Source organism: Varroa jacobsoni, unplaced genomic scaffold (genome assembly GCF_002532875.2).
Source record: "Varroa jacobsoni isolate VJ856 unplaced genomic scaffold, vjacob_1.0 scaffold_1410, whole genome shotgun sequence".
Taxonomy (NCBI): Eukaryota; Metazoa; Arthropoda; class Arachnida; order Mesostigmata; family Varroidae; genus Varroa; species Varroa jacobsoni.
The window spans coordinates 214,346-235,238 of record NW_019214312.1 but is presented as its reverse complement, the minus strand read 5'-3'; the positions used below and the strand labels follow the sequence as shown (position 1 = coordinate 235,238).

The 20,893-nt window shown below is 39.3% G+C and overlaps 1 long non-coding RNA gene across 5 annotated transcripts in view; it reads right to left on the bottom strand.

The window, feature by feature from the left end:
- Window positions 1-925: 925 nt before the first annotated feature.
- LOC111269766 (uncharacterized) overlaps window positions 926-20,893 on the bottom strand; it is a 25,181-nt gene continuing 5,213 nt past the window's right edge. For 3 of the 5 annotated variants that reach the window (XR_002685914.2, XR_002685918.2, XR_002685917.2), the window contains exons 2-3: window positions 19,816-20,356; window positions 17,360-18,032 (exon numbers count right to left, since the gene is read on the bottom strand). This is a non-coding gene — a long non-coding RNA (uncharacterized LOC111269766). Of the gene's footprint in view, window positions 941-2,661; window positions 2,999-12,476; window positions 13,103-17,359; window positions 18,033-19,815; window positions 20,357-20,893 lie in introns of those variants that run through there. The other 2 variants (XR_002685916.2, XR_002685915.1) reach the window with 2 other exon arrangements.

The window sequence follows — 20,893 nt, the reverse complement described above, 5'->3', positions numbered from 1 at the left end:
TAGATTAGAGTCAGTATCATTTACTGAGTGATTCAATAACATTATTTAGTTTATCATCTAATAGGATTAAATTCAGTAACATCTCTTAAATTTTTTCCGAACAGTGGTTAAGTATGGGAAGTCGCCATATGACCAAAAGCGTTCATAAAGTGTATTACAGGTGTAATTCGTTTCATATAAATTACAAAACGTACCAAAGGATTTGTAACTACAATCGATTGTACAACTGTAATCGATGTATGCTTGCCTAAAGTTTTGATTTGAACCCTACCTTGTCTTAGCAGCTGCTCCTTAAACTAGACATTATTTGGAAAGCTAATGGATGACTGTCCTCTACCATAGTAACCAACTGCAGGCAAGTGCTTCATTGATTTCATAGGAACTTTGTATTAGATATAGGTTTTAGAGTTTCATAGTGAATGATATGCAAAATTTGTATTATTCTATATTTCTGTCTGTTAACCAATGATCACAAATATATATCCTGCTAATACGAGACTATGCTTAGTAACCGGGCTATTCAAAACGGCGACCATTTTAGGATGTCATATTTTTTATATTTATGATATATTTTTCCAAAGTGTATGTAAACTTATACATAATTTTGAACGGGATTATTTGCAATTGCGCATGGCGGCCTACAATTGGCCTCAAATATGTTCGCTTTTCAGTGCGTTTCTACACTGACTGTTCGCTCATTTTGCTCGACTATGCATGCCGTCATGGTGTTTATTCCCATATATTCATTATGATGTCCTGATTTTATGTGAAGGGAATGATAGTGACCATCACTTCAGCTTTCAGAGCGTGTCTTTGCAATCCTCGTTTTTCACTTTTCGCATATCGGCTGAGTCTACGCCAACTTTATTGAGCGCTGTATCAATCTAGGCTTGGAACGGGGCCTGATTATGAGGCTCTGTTGTTACCACAGGATATGCCGCTAAAAAAAAAAAGAGATCAAAGCGCAGGCTTTAAAGTATGTAAGTTCACCTGTATGACTATCGTGACCATATTTCCTTTTTAATTCAGCCACTTATTTATTCCTGACTTTTTTGTAACTATCAGTCTCGTTTAATCAATACACTAATAAATAATAAAATCTTTTTTTTTTTTTAAATTTTCAAGTTGTTCTATTCAAGCTGTACAAAAGATACGTTTGAAGATTCTGCTAAAATTAAATGCTCCTACCTATATATAAATATATATATATATATAGGTAGATTTCACGGTTTTTCGCACTTGCATGCAATCGATAACGTGGGATATACAAAGGAAAACGTAAAGATAGGAACATTTACGCGTATAAACACCAACGGTAACTGACGTCACATTGTTTATCCTCTTTATTGGCGTTAAGTATTTTTTCTTAAATGAATTGGCTAATGTCACTCACATACTATATAATCATACTATATTGTGTGTCAATCTAGCAGCCAAATTATATTCTTACACTTTTTTTCGTGAACCTCATCATGTTCAAAATAAACTTGAGAAACCAATTTTCTGATAACTTTGCACACGTACTTGCTTTCCGACCCATATTTGATTACGACACAGTTATTTACATACATGTTGCTACGGCAAAAAGCAAAAAATTAGTGTTAGGTTTTTTTTTCAGGACTTTTCAGGACATTAACTTGTATTTTTTTTATCTTTGAAGTCTCATATGCAAAAACTACTCAGCTTTGGTAATATGCTTGCTTTAGAGTTATATATATATATATATATATATTTGTGTGTGTGTGTGTGTGTGTGTGCGTTTAAGGTGATTCGTAAAAACTGACTCAATAAATAATTTAAGCTCCCATTTAGGCTAACCTGTTGGTACTGTTACGTAAGCATGGGTTCAAACACCTGTCAAAATAGGGGCTTCACTCTATGATAATGAGCAAAAGAAGCACCCCCATTATTGCTGGTACGTTTACTGGAGTATCAGAATGCGTCTGGCATCTCTGTTGTATATTAAGCTTCTCTACTCCAAATCAACTACGCAATATTTTACCTATGAGGTAAATTTCTACTTATATATTTAATACATTCCTCATCATCATCATCATCATCATCATCATAGCAAGGGCGACTATACAATGTTTTCCCGTTTTTTCACATATTAGCTAGATTGTCAATCTAGGCGAAAACACCATTATTCGCTCAAGGCAGGGCCCGGTCCTAGCAATGCCCATTTCAAAAACAACGCTTCCTTTCGGAAAGGGTGAGTTGGATCTGCCTTGATTACCAATTCAGCCTGGGCTACCTGATTATTGCAAAAATGAGACTCAATAAGTATGTAAATCGATAATAGATTCAAATAAGCAAGGATCAATGTGTGTAGAATATCGATTTTCTCCTAACGAGTGTACAAGCGGTTTATCTGATCTAAATCTAGGGGCTAACTGATCTCTGTACAGGCTATAAGCGTCATCAAATTTAACAACACGGATTTATTCTACTCGTCACATTCTGCCTCCGTTAGACATTTTATCATAACTGTATTAGAAATTATTTTATTTTTAACTATAAATCGCCCGTTTCTGGCAACAAGTTATATACTATGCTGTAAACTACATATACATTATGCAGTGTGTTTAACTGTAGGCTGTGCGTATTACTGAGTAGCTTAATCTGCTTGAATATCATCAATTGGTTGTAGCACTTACTCACCGTCAGTCCATTGAGCTGCCACGATGAACACTTCCTTGTCCTCCTTAATGATAAAATGTGCACATCGATCCTCGTCACCATAGATTGACTGAGCATAACCGTCTGTCCACCACTTCTGACCGTGCGTAAATTACGCATCCGACGATAACACGTCGAGAAAGTTAGATAGACAACATTAGTTGACATTGTACGCCACATAAATACGTCGAACGTTTGCATCAGCAAAGATGCAGATTGGGCGCTTGAGGCTTTTTGAAGTATTGCTAGGGGCATTCCCTATGATATGAAGTTGTTCTTGTCAGAGCCGCAAAGAGCCGCACCTCTGCAATTTTTTTTACTACAAACAGACGTGTGGGAATATTATTGTTAGTGCACATATTTTTCGAAGATTCTGCTACACGAAAAAAACAAGTGGCAAATAGAAAAAGCTCACCTTTCCGATACTAACATCGATACTTCTTGTTTCTATCGTATTTACACCTATTCGTGCAGGTGGGGTCATGTTCTTGTAACATCTCGTTTGTTTTAAAGATACTCTTTCGTTTACTTTAATAGCTGGTACAAAATGTGCGTTGTACCTATATTGAAGGACGCTACTTTCAATAGAATCGTGAACAAAAAGTGCCGCTTTATATCTTGTAATGTGAATAGTTAAAAATCATATTATTTATTATAGAAACTACATTTTTACTTCTTTTCATTTTTTTGTTTTACGTGTTACTCAATGGCAATTATGATGCTTCATTCGCCATAACCACTGTGAAAATACTGTAGTATTTCCTTTGTTGTTCCGTTTAAAGAACTGTAATATCATCATATCTGCTGAAATTGATGATTGGCAATAATACCGAACGTTGTTGACGAGACGTTTTCGTGTATTTAATAACTGCTTATAGTAATAAGTTCTAATACTGCTGAAATAAATGCTACTTTCAAGTTCAGTTCATGGCCAAGTTTCTGTTCATTTTTACCAGTAACTGAATGGTTGCTTCTGTCAGTTCAGACCATCATGGTCCATTTCAAACAAACTATTGATATTATGAATGCTGTTTATTGAAAACGTCAATATTTTAGTAGTGCTATGGCGTTACTGGCGGCGTATGTACTTAAAAAATAAGTCGAGATCGATAAGGTTAAGTGCTATCATCCACAATGGTGAATTAACTGATATACATACTTTTTTTGTGATCAAAATGTTCCATAAAAGGCGGGGCTCAGCAACGACGCCGCCCAAGACAAGTAGCAATCTCATCTCAATCGTTAACAATGGCGCGCGACGTTCGAATATAGGGCATAGGGCCACACTACTAGCGTTTGATCACTACTGGCGGAATAGAAAGGGTAGTTCAAAGCAAGCCAAAATATATATGACTTTTATTTGGATAATGTTGGTCAGAACACGTCTTGGACAAATAAAACACCACCTAATAGTTTTAATGTCGGCGAAATTAATCCACTGATGATCTAACTACATTATTTTAAATGTTCAGCTTTTCAACTACGACGTTAAACCCAGTTCACTCTGAGATGTTTGTCAAATTACTGTTATATGGTAGTGTTATATAGTAGAATAGTGTTAGGTTTGCTTGCCGCCGCCCAAACCAAGGGGCTATCGAGACTATATATATCTACGTTGCCCGTGTTTCCGATAACCCTGAAAACGATTCTCCTCATTTTACTGCAAACGCTGTTTAGTTCGTTATTTCCAGCGATAAAAATTTTCCATGGCTGGTTGCTTAACGTAGGATTATTCATATGGAGTTTGTGCTTGCACGTAGCCTGTACACTAAGTTTTGACACGATTCTCTATGCGTCTGTCCGTGCGCAAATTTTGTACAAATGTCTTGAAATGGTTTGCGTCAGTAAATTTATAGTCAAAACATAGGGACAGCGTAAAGTGTAGCGAAGCTATTACAATCGCACGGTTATGTAAGCTGGCATAGGGCGTTGGATACATGACATATTTACATATGTATAGTAATGGATATACAAAGTTCTCCGATACCAAATATACTGTGTGTGCATTTTTCATACGTTGAATACTGCATATTTATATCTGAACATACAGTATTCGATATCTGATCAGTCTCTTATGCCAGGATTGAATGTTTGGTTAGACAATCATGGCATTAAGGTTTTTTTTTGCTAAATAAGAGCTTTTAATACAGTTTCAAAACCGATCATCATGATCATGCTTCGTTTGCCTGGTCCACCGCTGGTGATATTGAGTACGAGTTATATGAAGCGTGTACAGGCATGTACTATCCGTGGTTTAATGACTGGCTTACACGTGCTCATCGTAACGAGTGGCGGGGTAATATTGAAGCAATAATAAAGTCATGATAAAAATAATAATAACAATATTATATGATATCAGCATGGTGAAAAATCGATAAGTGTGGGGCATTTCTTGAGGATATATCCGGTGCCTCAAAAGAGTGACTCAACCCTGTTGAAAGAAAGTTAAATAACTTTTTTCAAAAACGAGTTCCCATGCGTCCTTTTTTCTTAAGTAGCATTTCTAACAAGAAAAACAAAAGGAAATACCAAAAAAAAAGAATGAAAACCAGATGGATATGATCTTTTTAGCATACAAACGGGCCAACAAATCGGTAGACATAACACCTTCACCGTAATGTTTTCTCGTCGAATCAAACGCCTACATAGAAAAAAGTTAAAAATATTATAAAATCTGTTAATACATATCAACAATGGTCAACACATATATACAAGCTCTTCCCTATATAAGGGTCCAGGGTCATGTTACTGCGTAGGATTGAAACTAATGACCCTACATTCTCATGGCTCCCATATCGCCCTAGTATATGAAGATATGAATGAAAATTGACCACTAAAAATAAACACTCTTACGTACTAAGAACTATTAAGCATCGCCCTAATCTTTCCCTCCCCCCATCTCCTCCGTCATTTTCTATTCTGGTTTTTACTAGTATTTTACTTAGTATTGCTACCGTGCGAGCAGAGTACACTTCTGTATGTGGCCAATTTAATTTAAAATAATTATATTCCTCGTTCGGTTCGGCTTCATTTGTTTTCTCTGTCTTCTGCACTAGCTCTATTCGACCACTGTATTTGATATGAGTCTTCCTATTTTTAACTACTGAAGACTAATGCGATTTTCAGGTAGCACCACTGACCAACGAAAAATGGTATTACCGGAATGTGTATATTCTAGTAATATGACATTTTATAAATAGGTAAACACGCTTAGCAGAAAAGCAAAAATTCGATGGAATAAATTGGTTAATCTTTTTTCGGTTTTATCTTAACTATATCATGAATAAGCGCAACTTACGGTTAGCAAAAAAATCTTGGTTATATTAACTCTATATATTATTCACTTGTAGGAGTGATAAGAAATTCAACACAGTATCAGACCTCTGATATGTATTAGATAATATATAACGACCATCTTTGAAGAAAATAAGAAATTTCGTTTGCCAACTGTTTGTTTAAGGCGAACCTTTTGTACTATTCATAGTAATAAGAGTCTTTTCATGCACAAATATATCATAAATATTTTGGCACCATCATCACAATACCCTTATTAGTTCTTATGTATCAAGTCTCCGTGGTTATCTTCAAAAGCTTCCTTCTCCCACTTTCTTTTTGCGTACCTCCGCCATTGCATTTGAAAGCGCGTTCCGTACTTTCTCTATCATGGTGTAACACGATTATGTTGATATTGTGTTACCCACCTGAAAGAACTCCTCGACCAGGATAGATGTTTTAGGTGGAGGAAAGTGCATTTTCATCACCCCCTGTACTACGCGTTTTGTAAAACCAAAATCCTGTCGGGATATCCCAGCATATTTACATCGTGAATAATAATTGGCATTCAAATGATTACTGCTTAATAATGATTTGCCAAATTCGAAGAGCGAAAACGGGATCTTAAGGACGTCTTTACTCCGGCCGACTTTCTCACTTTGATGACGACTATTTGAAGGTACTTTTGAAGGGAGACGGCTAAGCAAAGAGCTCAGAAACGAGCCGAAAAGATGGGCTGTAGCAAGCGGCCGCCGTTGAGCATCTCAAGCCTCTCGAGGTTTGCATAGGAACACGGAATTTGGGTACCCCATAAACTCTCTGAATCAAACAAAGAATTATAGCTCAACGCCGCACTTGAACATTTTGTTTAGTATCGAGTGTCTCACGGATTGATTTTCGCACAGAATTGTAGCCGGTGATGAGAAGTGATGTTTGTACGTCAACATGAACTAAAGATCGGAATAGATAACTCCAAAAAGGGAGCTAAAGCCCGGGGCCCGAGAGCTCTCTTATCTAAGAAAGATTATGCTTTGCGGTTGACAGGACTGCAACAGCTTGATTTACTCGTTATCGTTTCCCTACGAGCTACACCATTGATCGGCCCAGTTGTAATGGGTCGGCCAAATTATTCAAGAGAGAAGGCTCAACAGACGAACTCAGGTCACCTTGCTCCATGACAACGCAAGGCCACTCGCGACAAATATCGTCAAAGCTGCCCTTCTTGACCCAAATAAGAGGTATTGTTGCGTCGTGTATATTCTCTAAAGCCTGCGCCGACGTTTCTTAGTCTTTTATTTATTGGCCAGTCACCTTTGTCCCGGATCACCACTCAAAGCGTAATTAGAAAGCTTTTTCGGGACTAACTCCTCTATTATTTGGTGAAATGCCATACGTTATTTGGTGAGAAGATAAGAGAAAGTTGTGAACAACGACGGGATATGTATAGCAATGTATTATCCTAGAAATAAAAATGTGGTGTTTTCTATTCAGTAACAAAACCGCGGAAGCTTACTATTCAATCTAATACTTATGGCAGCTTTATTATGTTTTCAGAAACTAAATGGTCAGTTTTTCTAAATTTCGCTGTATGATATTCAAAACCATTTAAATTGACGATTTGTCCCAAATGGTAACTTTACAACAAAGCTTAACTGTACTTTGTTTTTATTAGTATTCAACTTTAACTAATTTACTTTTTTCGTCCGTATTCTATGACGTCCATATATTCTGTTCATTCTGTTATCTCACTCCTGCAACCCTACGACCGATGCAATCACAGCAAAGGTAGCGAGCGAAGCGTTAATGCTAACAAGCGGCACAAAGCAAATACAGGTTATAAAGCAAGTACTTTATTACGCCTTCAGTTGTTTTACCTTAATTCTTTTTTGAAGCACATAGAAACCGAAACCATAACCATATCGTCAACATATGCTTCTATTATTCTTGGGTTTTTCCGCTCGTCCTTCATCATATAGCGAATGATTCTGGGATTCCAGCTAAAAAAAAGTTGAACGCGTCTTTGCGGATTCGCATTCTCCTCTATCTATCTCTTTTCTCTCGACCGTTTCCCTTCTATTCCGGCAACAGGCATGCGAGCGGGCCTTCGATAAATGGAAACCGCACAGTTGCGGTAAATCAATAAACTAAATATATGAAGCGTCGGCCAACTAGACAGTTTGGCATTTTTCCCGGTTCGTTTATCTCTACCGCTTGCGCGTTTCAAGCAAGTAGCAAGCGCTCGTCATCGCAGTGCTTCTAGCTGCTCCGCCATCACAAACATGTGGAAACATTACAGTCTGCTGGTAACATTTCCCTTAGGCTCCCGTCCATACCAGGTGGGGAGAGGCCTGTTCGTCCCTATTTTTCCTATTCCCGTATGGGTTTCTCATTCACTTTTCTTTCGTTTTTTTTTCAACATTAATTTTAGCTCTGAATGTGCGCGCGCGCGCGCTCATGAGGCGTTCTTCATCGAAGCTCAATATCTCATCAGGGACTGGGTCCAAACGACAGCCTAGGCTAACCCGGTAGTGGCGATAGTTGTAGAAGTAGCCGTCGTGAAGACAGTCGATAAAACAGTGGTCGGCTCGCGGCTTGCGTGTCCCAATTCATTCATTCATTCTCTGAGATGTTAATTGTCGACAGTTCATCAATTCATTTCAAGCCAGCTTGTTTATTTGGCCTGAAGTCTGTCCGAAAAGTATGTATGTTAACGCGCATAGGTGTGTACTGTAAGCTATGGGAAGTGCTGTTTTTTGTTTCTTGACGAGAACTCATTTTGCCATTTGAAAGCAATGGGGCAGTCGTTAACATAGACGAGCGCGGACATGAGACAATGGCAACCTAAGTGACGTGGGTAAAAAAAGGGGGCGTTTATGGCTTCACCGCTAATACGCAGCTTCGTCCGTTAATGGTTATTATTGTAACTTCCATGATGATACTCTCACTAGATACCGTGGTGACCGGAAGGGCAACGCGCTTCTTTACAGGCCACTAGAAAACAGGGTTCAGTCAAGTTAAGAATATCAATCATGAGGAACTAGATTGGACAAACATTTCTATTTTAAGTCTAAGCAACGTCTCTTACAAAACTGGCTTTATCTGTTGAACTGTTTTTTTTTGTGGCTTACTATCTGTGGATTAATTGCTACATGCATGTTTTATCGTATCGAAATTAGAAGTATTAAAAGCTCCAAATACAGTTTAAGGGCTTACGCTAATCTGGCGGAGTCTTTTGTTTGAAATCTCTGCCATAAAACAAAATGTGCATACGTCCATCTTGAGAATCGTCTGCTCGACTTCGATGGCAGGCACCGATTTCGTTACATTTGACAGTACATTAAATTATGGCCTGTACAAAACTTTATCGAATTGTTTTACTCACAATCCAGGTGGTAACAGGTTCTTACAAGTTTAAAGGCCAAAACGTTGTATACCTACACGAATTCAATAATGGGTAAAGTAAAGGGTTCAAAGGAAGAAGCAACCACTTTGTCATTTAGGCAGCCTTAAAATATGTCAGTAAGAGATGTCTTCATTTTTGATCACTTTATCGCGTGTCCTGTTAATGTTTCGAGAGACAAAAGAAGGGCGCGTACGCGAGATGGAAGAGCATCGAACGAGAGTAGTCGTGCCCTTTATGTGATTACCCAGTGGTGTCCGCTACTTTGGTCCTGCAATTTCTCCGCTCTGAGAGCTGCGACTGCTGCACTGGGCTCGAGATGTTCGCTCTATCCGAACTAAGCAGTACTGTCAGGCGAAAACGAGACTAAAGGGGCGCTAGGAGTAAGAAGGGTAACAATTTTTATCCGAGCAAAAACCGTCAATCACCTATCAACGCAATCTGAGACAACTGAAGCTATTGAAATGTAGTCAAAATAATAGTGGTGAACAATTGAAGAACAAAAATCATAAATTTATCAAGCAGGGTTACTTTCTTTAAAAACAAGTAAAGGGTACCCATCAATTACCATAGTATATTGCCTCCAAGAAATGATCCACACCTCGCTTTTCGTTAAAAAAAAAATTAACGAAGTTATAATCTAACGAAATGCTTTACTCATTTTTCGTGTTCAAGCTGAAACCCTAATATGTTAAAATGTTATAGGTTTAATCTATCTAGGGATCTATCACTGGAAATAGAAAAATTGGCGTACTTCCTTACACTTGATAGGAATTTCACAGAAAAGTCTTGGTAATCGAAATATCATATCCGAAAGAATATCGAGTCTATTAGCAGTCGACGAAGGAACAATTAATCCTCATAATCATATCTTATCCTACTATGTTTGAATTCTTTGCCTGAAAAATTAGGGTGTCTGGAACTGCTCCACGAAATGAGCCACCAACCATATGTGTATAAATCAGACAACGGTGTCAGACATGCAAGGCCTGGATAGATCGCATAAACTTATTTCTGGGAATATACATGCACAGAAAAACGTTCAAACCAATCAAACACAATCAAAGTAAAAGATGCAAATATTTTTACGGCGATATGCTTAAACCAACTACTTTTTGCCAACTACCCTTTATCAGCTATGGAGTCTGCAATATTCCTTTAAGTAGCACAGTCTGATGACCCGTGCGCTCTTTTCGATGCCAATGGTTTGGAATAATAATAGAGAATTAAGTGGTAACCAAGTAATACCTCTTAAATGATCCATAACGTAATACCAAACGGAGAACTTTTCAGTGTGGCAGTTTCTTTCAGAAACTGGTTTTATTCGTTGTAAACTTGCTTTCCTAGATTAACTTTTATTCAATCCCCACATGCGATTACGTAACATGCATGTATTGGCCATACTCAAATAATTTAGTCTTCATATTCCTTGTTATATATTCATCATAAAAATAAACCATTTGAGCAAGAAATTATATTTTTCTTATAGTGTTTATCTGTTAACACTGCTGGGTTTTCAAGCGAAACCTTAGTATTAACCCTAGCTACTGCCTGAAATGTCTACCGACAATCTATCTCCCTAAACTTTCCTGCGTTACTTATTTTTGGTGTTAGAATATTGGACGGTGTCTATTGTCCCCCTCCCTTCTTCCGATGTCTACTGGAGCCCGCTCTTCTTGGAACTTATCTGACCATCGATACCAGCTGAGGGAATTTGGCATCGCCCCGGAATCTCCCACTTACAGAGCGCCAATTCGCTCCATAACACCATGACCACCCCACCTGTCGGCTAGGCTTCTTCTCCATGGAGCAGAGTCGCAATTCGTTTCGCCTTGTGTCTCTTCCGCGCTCCCAGCCTCCTCTACCTGGTCGTATACTGTCTGCCTGCTGAGTGCATTTAAATTCTCACATTTTCAATTTGCGCGCCTGTCCAACCGACCGACCGCCTCTCTGGCCGCTCACTTGTTCGTGCTCCTTTTCTGGGCGACCCCTTCCCTGCCCCTCTACTTTGCATTGCTTTTCGCGTCACACTATGGGAGAACAGGGTATTCATTCGGGAATCGCTCCCCACTTTCGCGCTTTTGGGAGGCGTTTCTCCTCGCTCATCGCCATCGCCTGTTGTACGCCCTTTCCCAATCGGGAATCAGGGAAAATAAAAAGCGAAGTGCCGCGACGTCAGGGGAGTCTGTTGTCAGCCTTCTAAAGATGGGTTGCACAAGGCGGCCAGCCTAGCAGGATAGATAGGGTGGGCGCACGAACGGATGTGGCACTGACCGAATGGCCGAGTGCGACGCTGACGACCAGGACATGGGAGAGGGAAAGGAAGGTAAGATCTGTCGAGAGTCAGAGCAAAAACGGAGTTTGGGTCTGCTCTAGAAGAGAGGTGAGAGAACGCCAGTCGGGAGGGAGGAGAATTTGATTTTGAGGAGGCAAATAGAGATAGCAATAGAAAAAGAGAGAACGAGAGGATTGTCTCATAGAAGAGAATGGATGGCAAAGCTGGCTCTTCTTTTTCACGTCGAAAGGAAAAATAAAAATAAAAGGAAAATGAGAAACAGCGTTTGTACGGCGACAAAACGATGCATAGAGGGTAGAAAAATAAAAACCACTTTTTTTTTCCCGTCTTTGCCTTTATAGGGCTTCTCAGCCCCCGCCCACCCAAGAGCGCACGCCGGTGGACTGTGCCATCTATTCTTACATCTTTTCTTTGCTATATGAGGAAATGTGAGATATGTATTACAAAAAAAGGACTAGATGCCAGAGGTGCTAGTTAAACGTATAAAAAACGAAATTCGTCTAGATTAACTTTCGGAACGAAGGATAACACCTTCACAAATATAAAGGTAACGGGTACTAACGTATCGGAGACAACCTAACAGGATTAACCATGGGTCCCTTATCTTAACTGATCTGCGAAAATCTCATCGCAATATATTATTTATATATATATTATTTACTTATTATAATATATATATATTATTTACTTATTATTATTACTTACTTAGGTACTTATTTGTTACTTCTGGCTATGTTTAAAGGAATGTGAGAACCTATAGCTCATCATATATTTGCGATGTCGTAAACTGAGAAATTTTTGCGAGATGTCATAAAATAAAATGCTACATGCTATATAAAGCATCCCGTATATTCTAAGGAAGCGTTTTCCTTATAGGCGATGCCTAGTACATCTTACGAAAACTGAAAGTTAGTAGTTTTGTTGCCTTTTCTATTAAGTGCTTGTTTATATTTAGTCAACTTTATATCTATTAGGCAAGCGTATTGGATGATAATTTTACTTCGCATTTTATGTACCAGATTTAACAATCCAAGTTTACCTGTTACTTTCTTTTTCTGTATCAAAAGTATATAATATTCAATTCTAACATCCCTTGAAAGCTGAGAAACGTATTCCTTCTTTAGAATTCGAAAAACTAACTGCTGTTATTTAATAAAATGGCGTAGTGTCGGAGAAAGACGAAATTCATATAAAAGTCCATAAGGACACAAAACGACAACCCGTTTACTTCTCTCTAAGAGCAAAGACAGTAACTGGAATATGAATTGATAGGAATACTTTTTTGGCACAAAATACCTTATAATTTATGCATCTGAGGTTTTTCTATCGAGAATTTAGCGTGCTTTTCTGTTTCGTAACAGATTTCAGAACCAGGGCAGGCTTGAAGCCTTTTCACTCGCGAAGATCTTCTTTGACGCAAATTAAGGTCCTGTTTGCCCTAAGGACAATGTCACCTAAAATAAATATAGTCTTATCTTAAGAAATTTAATAACTCGATACAAGCTACTTGATTGATTCCAGTATCCACATGGAATTGCCGGTAAGATATAATCTGCTTACATCTTAGCAGTGTTAAAATATGATATTGTTTGACTTCATCAAAACCTGCTAATATTTAAATGCACCTTAGCGGAGTTTTTATCAACCACCGGCTCGGACATAGTCTGATTAATATACACAAACCCTAATCGATTATAAATATCGAAATCTTGAACGTATTAGTAGAGTCCATAGAAAAATGAGTCGAAACCTAATTTTAGCATCCGCATTTGAGGCATCCTGTATGATTTTCATGTGGAATATCTGTCATTCCTATAAATATCAGCATATAGAGTTACGGTAACGAAAACAATTTCTGCTGTAGCGATTCAAAATTGAGAGGACGCGCCTCCGTTCTAAGGCACTAATATACCTTTCGAGTCGTCGGTTAATGCAAGCCAGTTTCCGCACGTAGTACTTTAAACGGAACAAAGGAGGAGCCTCTTCCAAGAAAATATGGTCGTTATAGCTAAAACCCCGTGTACCTCTGCCTTGCCCCTGTCCATCCTCTACTCCGTACCCCTAACCTTATCTGCCCTGTTAAGGGCGTTGGCGTTAGGCCACCTGCTTTTCGCCTGCTTGGCCGCCTGGGCATGTGAACCTATGCAGCTGGTACTGTTAAAGGAGAAACAACCGATATAGCGAACGGCCAGCGACCGGCTACTGCTATACCAATGCCAAGATGGTTCTGCGTCCACGTCGAGATATGTAGGACAGGTTGGGCAGAAGAAGGTACCACCGCAATGCGGCTGCTAGAGTTCGCTGGCAATAACAGTTCCGGTCCGCCGTGGCCGTCAGTGATGTTGTGAGCAGCTTCGGGTGGACGAAGTGACGGGTGCTAGGCTAAGATTGATACGAGCTCATTTCGCCAGTCAGCCAGCCAGCCAGCCAGCCAGCCAGCCAGGACGACGTCCTAAGCGAGCAAAATGGGGAGGAGCCTGTCGAAAAGCGGAGACTACCACTGCCAGCGGTATAGGCTCGCATAGAGGAGGGAAATGAAACGAACGGTGTTCGTACCACTTCTTGGTCTCTCTATCCCACTGCTAACCCCTCAACACACCGTATTCAAAGACGATACGAAAATGTATTCCGCTGTGTGAGCCTCTTTCTCTCTCGATGTCAGTTACCGTGAACTTGGCTAAAACGAATAATATATTAAGCAACATGAAAACCATGAAATCTACCGTGGAATCTAGCAGTTTTTAAAATCTTCATCTTTTTTCATTTAGCGAAGCCTGCTTATGAAGTTCTTAAGAATATCTTGGACTCGTGAATTTTTAGCAAAAAACTGGCTAAGCGACTGGTGTAATAGACCTATTAAGCATACATACTGGACTGTCGAAAAGATGTTGATTGTTTTTAAGCTAAAATAAGCAAATATTTTTGAAATTAAAAACGATGGTAATAAGTCAAATATGCACCATTCTGATTGATGACTTTTCGTCATTTTTCTGGTGACACCATAATCCCGTCACAGCAGAATTGTTATGGCCTCTGAATCAGAAGATGTAACAGGTGTTTTTTGCGTCTCTCCATTGACACTAAACTAACATCATCAAGGAAGAGTTCGAAAGGAACACTGAAACAAATGATCATCTGATGGTGCAAGATCCGACTTCAAATGTTCGATCCAAGTCCCCTCTACGCTTCTGCAGTTGGGTGGCTAAAGATGTATTTGATTTGTTGTGGAATTAGCTGAAGATGATGTTTGTTAGTTCCGGTCGATTTTTTTCAATAATTAGTGGTAATCTTGTTAGTTGTTGACGGTCGAGGTCTGAATGAATCATTTAGGTTAGCTAGGTGGAAACAGCTCATAATGCACGATTCCTTCCCAATCCGATCAAACATGAATCATCACCTACTCTGGCGTCAGTCTGTACTTTGTCACAGATTGCTCATTATTGTCATGTTTGACCTATTTTTATCACTGTGACTTGATCTTGCTCAGCGTTGAAAAAAGTTCACGAACGGAGGTAATTCGTTTGCGTTAATTCGTGTGACAAATGAACACCGAACTTTTTTGTAGCCAGTTTCTTCAAAAGTGCTCAATGTTAAACGTTTAGTTTATTGCCGATATGATGGCTACTCACATGGCGGTATTGCTCAACTTTCGTAATAGTTCTATCAAATTTTCCTGCAATTAATTAAATACTACAAGGAACATCTTTAACACCGACACTTCTAGAACGAAAGAGAAACAGCCATCTTTGCGCCGTTTTTTTTTTTTGCGATAATGCATCTCAACCATAAATAGCAGTAATTTTTTTATGGGTCCGGACAACAGTGTGCCTCTATCGTAGTAAAACTGCAAAGAGGGCAATCTTTCTCAAAAATTTCACTCATCATTAAGGCTCTTGATCTAGATTCTGAATTAAGTCATGCCACCAATTTTAACCGATCTACTACCATCGTACCTTAGCTTCTAGATGGTACCGACCGATAACACTACTTGTACAACTGGGAATATGTGACTTCACCGCTGTCTAGCGAGAAAAACGGTTAGTGCTTTTTTTCATTTAATTCTATAATATCTGTTTGTTGTAAGTATTCGGGACAATGCTTTTTCAAATCTACCTTTTCAAAAAATCCTGTACGTCATAATCCGTCCATTCGTTAGGTGATGCTTTCTAAATGTTTCATGGCATGTAATAGATTTATCTCGAATAAACTACGTTTTCTTTTGTCGTTTATCTCAAGACTTGAAATCTAGCGGCATGCGAGCGCTATTAGAAAACTTGAATAAACGATCCACAATTAGCTTACCACAACAAGACGTGCTACCGTTAGAGCTATACATTAGAGCATTACTGCCATTAGAGCTATACGATTCTATATTAAAAACAAAATTTACTTAGGGATTCTACCGGTGTTTAATAGTTGTTATTCTAAAAAATTACTAAACCGTTACGTTTACTTATTCGTTACCAGCAACAGTTTAAACCATCGGTTAAACGAGGCACTTGTATGAGCACTCGCTATCTTGAGTGATGCATTGATAGGCATTCGATAATACTAGGTCCGAGGAAAATACGGATCATTTTGTAGGTGCGATCATGCTGAACTTGAAGTTCCTTTGCACCCTCAGTTAAACGAGCACAAAGCCCACAGATCAAAAAGCTGTTGCTACAGATCTCAGCTCAACGAAAGTGGCAGAAAAATTTACTACTACTACTACTACTACGTGTACCAAGGTTAATGCAAACTCTTCAACCACAGTCCGTAACAGCTCCCTCGATTTGTTTTGATTTAGCGTAAAAGTAGATGCTTTCCACGGGCTTGGCCCGATCAACCCATCAACACGCTCATTGAACAAGCTACGCTTAATGATACGCGCACAACTAAAATGAGCTGCAGAGTATATACCTGCACTATAGTAGAACATCTTATCGATGAGAGGCTTCGAAGGAAGATGACATACATTGAAGGCTGACGGTCCGTACTATCTAGACGAAACGTAATAGAAGGTGTGTCAATTATTTTTGTGGCTGAAATGCGAAAATGGTGCTCCCTCATTCTTACCTCATGAACGAAAAATTGACAAAAAAAAAAAAAAATTACTCGCTACAGTGGGAGAGATGGGTATACAGTCGAAGTAAACACCGAACCACTCCTCTGTGACAGTGGCCTTTGACTGGAGAATAGGAACAAATACGTCTTTTGAGTGGCTGTCTGCCTGTTTGCTTGCTGCATCTTGGACGAGCCGGCGGAGTGCGCTCAGCCATAAACAAGTTACCAAAGGACTAGTGGAAATATATGTTGGGTCCAAGCGATTCAAGCCATCGGTTTCATTTGGATACAGTATAGCCCTTAAACGTTAAAGGTTGTATTCACATTTAGCAGAAGCATGCTACTTCCTAAAAAATCGGTTCGATCAGTTGAAAATTCGATTTCCCCTAGAAAAAGACAACACCTTTATTAGACCTAAAAAAACTGGATAGCAAGAAATTAAAAGTGCAGAAGTCAAGTAGGTCAGAGAAATGGCCGTATAAGAAGCCTGAGCTTCTCGTTCTATCATACTTTCTTATACTATTAATCCGATGATGATTTACCCATGATGAGTTTTCCCAATTGTTTATGGACACGTCAACTCAGATAACAGACTTCACTCTGCAATAGTCCACGTCAAGCTTCCTTTTGAATATTCGTTGGTGCTGTTGTTAATTAGACTATGATAAAACATCAATGCTAAGTTCAACATTTATTTTGCCTAGGCTTATGCGTAATCGTGGACCTATTAGGTACTGCCTAAATGCTAGAGCATTTGTTCTACTGTGGGGCGCTGAAGTTCATTTGTTCTTTCTCGGTATGAACTAGAGCGATGAAATTTTAGCCAGGCGTTTGGATGTATAAGTCACATCATTGAATACGACTGTGATTCGAAAGGCCTGTTTTTGTTCAACAATGGCATCGAAGCACCGTTACCTTATTTACACGGCGTACTTTTTATCGGACGTGCAAGTAATTGAGAATCTTACAGATTAACTAGCAAAGCGAGATAATTCGTACCCACCCACGTGCCCGATGGCAGTCCGAAATCATAGAAGGATTTCGGTAGTTTTCATTATATATCTAACACGTAAAGAAAACATTGATTTAGACTTAAATTGTCTCATTGTTCTTTTTAGCATTGACTTTTTCATCGCTCAGATTTCATACCGTTTAAATTTTTTCCGATGATCGTGTGAAGATGACGATGCCGTCCACAATAAAGTGTAGCCGTAACGGAGTTTATGATTTCACGCTTCAAATATTGGGCTTGTCTTCAAAGTTTAAGCACAACAGTATCGACTCGAATGATTTTGGGATGAATGGACCAGATCAAGAAGCTTATCCAGCCTTGCTCACCTATAAACAGTAACGGTATGAATGAGCGACGGGTTCATGACATCCACGAAGTCCATTTCATCTAATTGCGTCAGTAGAACGATTTGAATCTAAGCGCCTCGAGGTAGCAAAACAAACGACATTTAAAAGTCACCGTTATCTCGTCTGCTATTCACGGTCAGCTCATTAGCGGCCGAACATCCGGATAACTTAAGCGAATAAAAATATAGAATTGCACTAAGCTGTTTTTTAGTCTTCTGTCTGTAGGAGAGAAGAAAAACAGGCCTAAGAAGCATGGCTACATATGCTGTGAAGATACCTTTTTGACATTTGGTCTAATGTGAAGTGCATATGTACACTAAGTAATGCCAGGTTATGGAACGGATAATAGCAAATAATTTTTTTAGTTTTTGCTTGATCTTTACCATTTTTTGTAAAGGTTGAAATTGCATAAGAAGAACTGCGATTTGATGTTATATGATAGTATTATCTAAAGCTAGAAATATGTTTGTGGAATAGTAAATGATCCTAGAAGAAGAACGTTGGTGTGACAAAACCGGTAGACAGTTGAGCATACGAGAATGAGATTTCGGCTTCGATTCCTCTGAGTGTTATAGATAGATAGATCCAAATAGATTAATTCTTCAGTATCAGCACACCGCAAAGTCACATCAGAATTAAAACTGCTACAATAAATCGCTTCCACCACGCCACAAGCATCATTTTTCATTACAAGGGTGTCGATGCTGAAAGATTTAAACACTTGTAGCGTTCTGATAAAGTCCTTTACTATATGCCTAATGTTCTTTTTAGACTGGATCAACTTAACAGATGCAGCTCTTCATTATTCTAACTTTGCTAAGGAAAATTCAACTGCCTGTAAGCTAATTGATCGTAGATCGAAGCAGCGGATGAAGAGGATATTCAGCTACCTGCTGCCGTACTGTACTTTAACGTATACCGTGAAAAGACGGGCAAGAAGGTATACTACGACATGATTATGTACACTGTTGAATGGGGCTTTGGTCAAATATCTCTACACCCTTTGAGTTCGTAGATGTTTGTATGGACAAAGACTTGAGCAAAACTACACAGGCAGTAGGTAGTAGAGTGGGTGATGGGCAAACCGGCTGCGTAGAGACGGAACGGGAACGGGCAGGCGCTAATGGGCTAACTGATAAGAGTAACCGTGAACAATAGCTCTTGCATCTAAGAGCAAAAGCCTTCTGTGGATACGGGGGCTACGCAGTGAGCCGCGAAGCTTAATAAAGGTGATAATGCGGAGAAGGATAACTCTTTGGTGAGACACAACGATGTCGGGTACATTGTAGCGATCATAGGTAGTTGGATGCCTAAGCTGTATCGAGCGATACCTTAGAACTGCCTGTGAATGCACAGGTACGTATTTACCGGCTGGTGCAAGAGGGGATTCCCTTATGCACGACCAGCCAACTGTACAGGGACAATTTCAATGTCCTTAGGCTTAGTCCCTGTCTATATTGTGACATTTGGTAATATAAAGCATCGACGCAAAGCCACTAGTCATTGAAGGAGAACCTAACTTGTATAAATAGGTAAAGCAGGTCACCTAATATAAATACATGTGTCTGTAGTCTATTGTAAGGATGGGCAAGCTTTTGTGTGTTAGCAACTAGTCACATTTCATCCTACAGGTATCCACATATGTTTTTAATTTCCACCATGCAAAAATTTATTAGCCTATGCTATGAGCGTGTTCTCTATTTTGTTCTGGCCGGCAAGTTCTGTCACGAGCTGAATCTTCTCACTGGCAAAGCTCACTTACTGAAGTCCGATATCGCCGGACGGCGTTCGCCATAGGTTGGCCGTCACTCACATTTGCAGTTGCTTTCGCACATTTTCTCTTTGGTCCTTTGCAGTTTGTGTTTAGCAGCAGCGAAATGCGGAAACAACTAGTACATATGGGACAGCGATTATGAACGGTTTTGAGCAGCAGAATTGCGTTACGTGACTCGCACGCACAGCTGTACCATATGGGCAGAAGTAACAGCAGTAACTGTAGGAGGTACCGAAGCATGCTACGAGGACGCGACATCTGCTTACGGAAAGTTTTCAACTCTGCGAGATGGCTAGTCCTTCTCTCATTCTCGTCCTGTGCTCGCCCCCCTATGTTCCTGTATGGCATTGTGTGTAATGGCGGCCGAAGCGGCATTGCTGGAAATTGTCGTGCGACTCCTGTTGACAGCTTGACGTTAGCGGATGACACCTTGGCAGCGCCGTCGTACAACGACGAGCAAAGGATTCAACAATGACTCGCACAGCAGCAGCAGCAGCAGCGGAAACGAAATAGCATGACAAAGTTCATTCTGCAAAGAAAAAAAATCGAGTTCTTTTAGTAACAATCGTTGCGCAGTCTTGCCAATCTAAAACTATTTCTTATAACAGTTTCTGCTAGACGGTGTGTAAGCACATCTACAGTTGAGAGCCGATCATCGTAAGTTAATAATGTAATCCACAAGTATAGCAGTTCATAGGTCTCCTAGCGAACCTGAACTAGAGAGTCTTCGTCTCGACATTCGTGTCATTCCGCTGGATAAAGATTAAATTAAATTAAAATTAGTTAAAAACCGTCATCAACTGATTCACGACTTGTATGAACATTTGCCGAGTGTATTATTATCCATAGATCCGTTTTAGCGCATTCGGTAACAGCTCTCACACAGAAAAAATTGTTGCTCGTCCTTAATGAATGACAAGGTCATGACTCGCAGACGATGGTAAAAGCTTTATTACAGTCGTTCTAATATCATTGAGATTCCATAGTAGTATAAGTCTATATAAAGCTCAAATCACAATCTTTTGAGAACTATAAAAATATACATAATCGTCATTGTAACAAGAAT